Below are 9,888 nucleotides of genomic sequence, written 5' to 3'. Positions count from 1 at the left end.
ATATTATTTAACAACTTTTAAATACAAATATTGACACATTTGTACAACTATATGAATAAAAAACATAAAAAAACTTATGTGATATAGTGGTACCCACCTAATTTTAATAGTAGATAAAGGTAATAATAATAATATAATAATAACAATTGTGTTTACAGTTCGTTTCAGCGTTTGGCTTTAATAATAAAATATAATGTCTTAACTACTGTAGTTAATGTAACATAACTAAACAAATAATTAAATAAATAAATAAAATAAAAGTGAAAATGAACTACAAGTAATTTTATGATTTTAAAGCCTACCCATTATGTATTCACTTTCATCAAGAACGTTTCATAACATTCCACATAATATGAAACCCGAAGTGGGTAGGTACAATCGCCCTTGAAAAATCCTCTGGTTGCACTACTTATACGAGTTCCTATATCTTTGAATGTGTGTCATAATATTACCAACATTAAGAGTATTATATTTTTAAATGATAATCTATGCAGTTTTTTACATACGAAAGTAACTGACGGTTGTTTCTTAGAGTTCGCACATTTTGTTAGAATATTGTATAGTTTTAATAATAAGTATATATATATTATGTACATTCAAGTAATCTATTAATATATATATATTAATGGCAAGTTTAAAAACCATAGCGTTGTAATTTGAGTTTGCAAAGTGTGATGATATATCGCTCATGAAAATAATGTATAGTAAAATATATTATATTGTAATTATAATTTTGTCATTTTGTTATAAAATGTTGCAGAAAATTGTACCTTTAAACTATATTTTAATTTTATGTGATATCATCGCTATAATCTATCAAATCGAATATTTCAAAGCTTTGCGGTTTATACGAGTGGGCACTCGGAGGGGCGTAAAATTAACGTATAGCTTTTGAGTTGTTTTTAAGACATTTAGGATAAACGACGCACGCAGGACATAAGCGCCTAAGAGTCGCGCATAAGTGCCCAGACGGATCTAGGCAAAGCGAATCCTGCGGAAAGATAAGAGGACTGTGAGGTCAAATTGAAGATCAAGAGCGACGATTTAAGGTTCAACATCTCCATCTCGAACAACGCCTTAAAAATACAATGTACACAGACCGCCTGCCAGCATGTGGCTTATCAGAATATTATCTTCTTTCTTTTTTACTCATACGGCAACTCGTTCTACAAAACCCAAGGAAAACACCACGTAGGTGCTATATATACTGCTGTATGGTGTGTATACAGGGTCGGACAAATTGCATCACGTTACAATATACAACTTACAAACATAACGTATGATAAAATAAGCGGAGAGATTAGACGAAGGAATTACATAAAAATAAAACGTTCGGATTTCCGCGTAGTCCATAAGACACAATTGCTTATAAACTATTATTACCGAAACGTAAACCTCTTATCGTAAATCGGATGTCGGCACAAGCATTTTTCAGCCACAGTTTATTACAAGCCGCAATTTAACAACATTTGAGGATAAATTAAAATACTAAAATAAATTTAAATGTATATTGTAAACTATAAAATATAAACACTGTTTCAATGCGATTTACAAAAGTACATATATGTTGCCCCATATAATATCTAGGTACTATTGCATAAATAGAGCTACAAATAACTCTTAAATAGTTTTTGAAAATGATGAAACAAATTTTGTAATTATTTATTTTTTTTAAGCGATAGACCATTAATTGTTAATTAAACACACAACTCTTACCAACAATATAGTTGGTACACTATTGTTATCATAATAATGTTAATAATTATCATCGTTTTTGTTATTATTCCTAAATAGTAAATACGCAATATTACGAATTTTTAATACTATTATTATGTACGCCTAATTTTTTAACGTGATTACGGCCTACGCCCATCTCGTGGGTATTTTTGTATCTTACTAGAGCACAAAAAAAAGTTTTAATTTAAAAAAATTGAAAAATTTTAGTGTTGAAAATGTCAATGAAAAAGAAATTGTCATCAAGGACAATTGTCATTGTAAATATTCAACTTTATAAGAAAAATCGATTGAAATATACTCACTCGGATTGTTTAATGATCGGCCCAGAATGATTTAGAGCAAAAACACCTGTTGCAAAAACATCATTTAACTTTTATAAAATGCATTTTTTCCGTCGATGCTTCTGAACCTTTCTCAATTTTATTGTGGATACAGTATATAAGAATTTTTAAAATTCTTTATACATTTCTATAATGTTGCCTGTACTGACCTCTGATAATATTTTATTTGTGTTCTCGTCGGCATTCGATATTTTTGTTTAACATTTTTTTTTGTTATTTAAAATATACTGCAGTTTCCATTTCCATTACAGCATAATAATATTATATTCTTATAAGTAGATTTATTATTTTTTTTTTGCTCTTTAAAATACACTTAGCTACTCACGAATGTCAGTGTCTCTTCCCCTGTTTTTTTATTTATGTTTACAGTTTTTTTTAAATTTTGTATGCAATCATACATTTTTTTATACTTTTTCTAACAATCCGTAAGTGAAATTTTATAATATTTTAACTATCATTAATTAATGCAATATTATAATAGGTATCAATCTGATAGGACGTCACACCCGCAGTGTTGTCTACATCTTACAAAGGCTAACATGTAGACAATTTACTATCACAATTTACTAGGTCACATTTAATTCCGTTAGTTTAAAGAGTAGTGTGAATTTACCTACTATAAAACTTGATAGTAAGAACATTATCTGTGTTCCTATGTTGGTTTTTTACCCTTATTGTTACCTTCGTTACATTTCTAAGTGAGTTATGAGCATTTTTAATTTACACTATAGTAGATACTCATAACTTGCGCAAAAAAATTAACAAAGTTAAACTTGATCTGCTGAGAGTAAATGTGTTATGGTACGCACTTGCAAAACGGAGACAATACGTGCGGGTTAGTCTTAATGAGTTTAGAAATCAAAATAGTTTACAATCTCCAAATTCCATTATTGTAAGCTATACTTTTGTAGGTAGTTAATAATCATTTTTCTTAAAAAATGCATTTTCCTATACATGAAACTATGAAAGTCATTTCTGGACGGTTGTAGATGCGGATAGTTTATCTCATTATTCAGGACTTCCTATGTAATCATAATGCAACAGTTAACAGTGAGTCTTAAACACAATAAACTAAATATACAGTGATATGCATATTGATATACAAAGAAACTTTCGTTTAACACAATTTTCTGTTAAACGAAATATTTTTCAGAGCCAGACCAAATTAGAACCAAATTAATTTAATTCTATTTAAAGAAATTCTCTATGAAATACTATTTTTCCATGTTATTGTAATATGGAAGTTTCTTCGTAGTATATTTTGTACTCATAAAATGGCTTATCTGTATTATTGAATTAATAATGATTACTATATTAATAATCTAAACTATAATTTACTATAATATACAATAGGTACTGATCATTATCTAAATTTTAAATTTAAATTTAAATCATATTAACAAGTTGTGCATAAATACAACAAAATATACCCAATACACCTTGAGTGCCCATTAGCCGTTAGGTATCTAACTCTATATTTTAGCTGTTAGTCAATTGTCTCACGAGTCACGAGTTACATACCGTTTTTGAACTGTCACCAGAGCAAGGATCCCCCAAAAATGTTTGATTATAAATTATATACTAAAATAATTTAATATTTATTAGGATTATTATTATTATACAAAAATTATAATTATCCCGGTTTACCATTTTATACATAATGTCTTATAGCTAAATAAATAATGTCTTATAAATCAACTAGACAATTGTGTTTATTAACTTTTAGTAACTAGGTATAGTGAACAGTAAAAATAATTTTTTTTTCACTGAATTTAAGATTTAACATAATAATAGGTAACATTATGATTTCGTAATTCGTATGTTAAATATCTAGAATATCTGGAATATAACGTTTAGATTATGAATTTTTATAATTGAACAACCTATTTTACTATATGTAAATGAAATGTAATTATTGTAAATCTCCACCACAATCCGTTGATAAAAATCGGCCTTCCAGTGAAAAAAGCTACCTAATGGTCATAATTTTTGGTATCATTATAATAAAGCATTGGAAGTTACTCCTTGCTCACCTTACTCCTTCTCTACATCATCCATTTCAGACTTAAGGTTAAGTTAGGAGGTTTTGTGACTACTAAATTCCAAGAAACATTGTAAAGACTACTTCATATTATTATATGTTTTCAGCGTCAGCAATGTCATCGCGCTAGGCAATGATCTTTGATGTAAGTATTTACTAGTATTATATAGAAAACGTACCGAGAATTATTTTACGCACCCGCTTGCGAACCGAATGATGTTCATCGATTCTGCAAAAATATATTTTGTTTTTCATTCAAACCGGTGGTTCTAATAAAATTGCATTAGTATATTATCAAAATGTTGTTTAGGTACTCCAATTTTCATTCTGCAAAAAAAAATATCCGAATTCTCCATTAAAAAGGATGACATACATGAGAACGGTCGAATCTCGTTTTTAAAATTATATTTAGTTGATTAATGAATTTAGCTTAACATCTGATATTTTGTCAGCAACATATTTCTGATTGACCATTACTGATCCTGTTATTTAGAGTTCAAATACCTACGTTTACATAAAAAAATCGGGATAGGATTTGAGAAGTCGAAGGTGAAGTTTTTGGATAAACATATGATATTTACTGTTTTTCCTTATTTAAAATACAAGTTACATTTTATTGACCATTCTTCTGATTCCCTCCGACCCATAATATAGTATAAATGCATTTTCTAAATACCATTATAGTTAAGTACACTATTTAACGTGCACTTTTTCACTTCGTTGCACGTAAATGTATAAAATTAAAAGTTTAAGTAGAAATATGTGTCTGACACTTGCGGTGAACAAGTTAACATTGAAACTATAAAAACCTAACTGTAATTTTTTTTAAACTTTTTATACACTACATACCTACCATCCCTTGGAGGAGAATTAAATTCGATTCACCGGCCACCCAAGCTGGTATCTGTTCTGCACCCAGGAACGTTTGTACTGCAAAGTTCGCAGAACGAATATTATAAACAAATTAATGAAGTGTGACCGGTGCAGAAATCTGATCGACCGCCTTTTGGAATGCACATTATAACATTTCTTTTTTGTCTTTTATTTTATTTGAACATATTATACTGCAATTTTAAGTAGCACAACAAAAAACGTAAAATTTCATAATATAATATGTAATATTTAAGAAATTTCTGAAATGTAATAAAGATTTATTTTTTACTTACAGCGTCTGAGAACTAAAAATATTCATTGAATTTGAATTATATTTCATAACCTTCAAATAAAATGTACACATTTTATAAATTTAAATATATTTGTTTTTAAAATAAATTAATAAATACAGAGGTACCTAATGATAATATTTAACATTTGTGCGGTAGTATAGCATTTGCAATATTGCTATTTATCACAACAAAATTAATAACATTAATGCAAATAAAACAAAGAATACTATTTTTTCTTGGAAATTTATAATTCAGAAATTCCTAAAAATACGAATTTCCTACTTATATAACTAAATCCAATACATGATAAACATATGTGGTAGTAACAATTTGTATACAATGTATAATGTATGATATTACTAAAATAGAAACACGAAGAGAGATAAAAACCAAGTTATCAGAGGCATATAGCATATTATTATGAAGAGGGCAAAGCATTATATGGATTAGATGTTGACCAGCATAGGAAATGGAATGAAATAGTACAAGGAAGGGTTCTTGACTTCTGGAGATATATTATGAAGGTACACGGTATAGTTAATGCTACCTCTGGTCCTCAAGGAAAGTATAAGGATTCAAGAAGAACAAAATAATATTTTATTTTGCACCAGGCAAAATATAGTGAGAGACGATGGTTTTAATTAATTACAAAAATAAATTAATCAACACTTTGAAATTTCGTTTTTGTGAAAATCTGCACTGTTTGCATTTTAAATCGTGACTATTTAATACTATGTATTGGACATTTATTCAAACCAACCTTCAAAAATACCAAACAATTATTCCAAGTTTTATTTTTTTTTTTACAAAAAACCACTGTTTTTTCTTTTATCACGAGCTTAAATATATTTTTCAACTATAACATATTTCTGAATAATTGCCGTGTGAAAATCAAAATATTCACACCCAATTTCACGAAAATGTCAAACCGTAAATTAACGCTAGTTGTTAGCAGGGCTCTTTGAATATCACCGCGTTGTATATTTTTTTCAATTGTCAAATCCGAATCATTTAATTCGTTGATGTAATATAATATTATATCTAACAACATAGGTAACAACATAACTATTCTTTTATATACCGCAATGCCGGTATTACTTTTCGTAATTAATTCTCCCAATTAATAAATTAAATCAAAGGAAAGTCGTTCAGACAATGTTATTTTCGTTTTATCCAACTGTACTTGACATTTTAATACGATTGAATTTATTTATTGTGTTTTTTACAATTTCTATTAAATATATACAATATATTATATAGTATTGATTTGAATTTAAATTTTAAAAAAACGTTTGTCACAGCATCGCGAAAGAGTAAGTTAATTATTTTATTCTCGTCTATCAGATTCATTCTTATTTCTTAGTGTAACTTTTTTGCTTAAATTGAAAAAAAAAAACATTTTTCTCTATTTAATATAATAAAATAAATAATAATTTTCATAACGATGATATTGGATAACAGTTGTTCTACTCTTTGACAATATAAAATCATTGAGCACTGTAATCACAGCTACCACTGCTGTAGTCAGCCTGACTTGTAACTTTTACATTCATAAAATATCTCATTTCACATTTTATTAAATTTGATATCTAAACTAGAACAGCGGTAGGTAAATATCAGAGAAATTATGACGTGCAATGCATTTTCCTCAAAACTTTTGACTGCAATTATTATTGAAAAACTTTTTGTTTTTGTTGGATCTATATTAGCTCCTATATGAGTACATAATAATATATTAACTCATTCTACATTTCAACGGGTCGCGAGTATTTACTTTTTGACCAACCGTCGATCCTAATATACCTACTGTTATTTTCTTATTATCATTTTGAATTAAATTTTTTCAAATGAAATGTAAAATACTTGACCAATATACGTGCTGTAATGTAATTCTATAGAACATTTTGTAAATTTATTTCACTACACTACCTAAATGTTTTTAGTGTAAAACACGTAACCCTTAAAGCAATCAAATTATATATTATGTATACAAACATACACGCACACACACACACGAACACACACACACACAAACGCCATACAAACGCGTGACCTGCACCTGATCGCGTGGTTTCCCATTGGACTGAAAATGTACAAAAACAAAATACTGAATCGTTCGACTAAATTAATTTTCTTTTTAGATGATGTACCTGGCCATTGTAAATTTAAACCAAGTTCGGGCATATTTTCGATTAAAATTAAAACCATCAAATATTTCAATATTTTGTCACGTTTCCAAAATACCTATAGGTAGGCGGGAGTATCCATTTTCCTCCAAACATTAAATTATTCATCCAATATTTTGACTTTTTAGCTATTTATTTTATTTGGATTAAACATAATATTTTGACAAAAAGATATTATAATAAAATAATATAATAAAAGAGGTAGACAAGCGAGTAGGTACCGATCTGTTAAAATAACAGTCCATGTAGCTTTGAAAAGCTATCAAAACAACTTATGAGAAATATTGTATTAAATTGTAAAGCTTTTTTTACCGAGTGAACATTTTTTTATCAACAATAATTTGAACAAAAATCGCAAAATTTGAAAATTTCTCATTTCTATAAATAGGCGAATATGGTTCAAAAAGAGTCAAATAATTTGGTGAAAATTTGGCATATGATTATTATTTTTTGAGTTACATCAAAAAAATAAAATCAATTTTGTGGAAGATTAGTAGTACATAAAAAACACACACCATTGTAAAAACTATACATTCATCGCTACGCTCAGAATTTAAAAATGTAATTTTTAATAACTCTTAGGTTAATTTTCTTTTTCCTTTTCATTAATTTAATATTACTTAGAAATGTTTTATATGTTATATTCTTAATTCCTTATTGGAGGAAATTGAAAAATGGTAAAGATTAATTTTTTTTCCAAGAAATTGGACAGTGGAGGAATATAATGATATCTCATTGTTGGAGGAAAATGACTGCGGCCAGGTAGGTATACGTCGTACACTATACATTATCAACATAATATCGTAAGGTAACATGACGTATTATAAAAATCGTAGTTTAGACTATTATAGTCCATAATAATTTATGATATCACAAGATTTACAAAAAATGAAATATTTATTTCGAATCAACTTACGAGGAAAAATAAAGATGAAAATTATAAATAAAAGTATAATATACACTCATTACGTCAATACGATTAGTACCCAGTCGTAGGCAGTATAGCAATATTACGCAGGGACAAACGTTTTACGCGAAAGCGCAAAATAAAATGGCAATCTAAAAATTCATTAAACAAACCAACAGTATAGTAAGCGTCAATCTGGACTGTTTTTAATGAATAAATAATGTTATATCGACGGAATAAGATAAAGCAGAGTGATTGCGTTTTTCAGCGAGAGAGGGTGGCGCTGAGTGTTTGTTGTAGCTATATGTAACTTCACGAAAAGGATGTCAACGCGAGAACTTTTAAGGGGTTTGATTGGTAATAATATATTAATAACATTTTAGAAAAAGTTAAAGTTTTAAAATACGTTTTCAGTGAAATGTAAATACTTACTATTTTAAAGCAATTTACAAGAGGTACCGAATGTCTGTAATTATTGTTTGTTGTTGCATCATTACGGTATTTATAAAATCGGAAAAAACATACTCAGTCAGATTATGTTCAAATATCGGCCCTGCAGATTGATATTGGTACAAACAGGCTTATGATAGAAAGTCAAAAACTGTAAATAGGTAATAATAAATATTACTATTTTTAGGGGAATTGGGCAGTTGATCAAGACATGTCAACTTTTGTTCTTACTTTTATAGTAGTATATTATAAAACTCATACCATTTTTTTTATAAAATAAATTAGGTATTACTTTTTGAGAATTGAACTATTTGCAAAAATATAGTAAGCTCCATGCCCTAGATAAAGTTCTTGTCTTTAATTTTCAAAATTGGTAGTTTATAATGCCCCCTGGTACTTATTTTCAATTAAAATTATTTTTCAAAAACTCAGTTTTGATTTACAAAAAGCCGTAAGTTGAAATTCTGTTAAGAAATCTATAATTATAATATATGTACACACAAATGACCGTAAAGGTGTCGTTTAAAGCCAAACGTCTTGTTTATAATGATCGAACGATAAAAAAAAACAAATTGATGAATACACAAGTATAATAGTTTTATGCAATTATCGTTCTATAAATTGTAGATGACGAAAAATATTTTGAACAAACAGAACCAGCAGGTAACCTCAAATTGGAGTTGATTATTTTTGGTAATCTGAGTGAAGATTATTATACTGTACATGCACGTTTTGTTAAAATTAATTTGAAATATTATAATTTTATATTAATTATGATCGTTTATAATCCTAGCTGCAGCTATAATTAAAACAACATCTGACATTGACTAAATTGCAATGTGAGAAGGCTATCAACGTTTTAACGTATTTGTTGACTTTATAAATGTTAAATACGTTAAAGGTTTAATATATGTAATATTATCATATGTAATACAATAGTTATCAGCGTTTTCGTGTCAACAATTTGGGCAGAGGGTATGGTTCCATGGTGAATTGTTATTAAATTTAAATTCATATTCTACGCAAAAAAAAAAGCTTAAGATTTATTGATACTAAGCAA

The sequence above is a fragment of the Myzus persicae genome, unplaced genomic scaffold (assembly GCF_001856785.1).
Source record: "Myzus persicae strain clone G006 unplaced genomic scaffold, MPER_G0061.0, whole genome shotgun sequence".
NCBI lineage: Eukaryota > Metazoa > Arthropoda > Insecta > Hemiptera > Aphididae > Myzus > Myzus persicae.
This window is presented reverse-complemented; position numbering follows the sequence as displayed.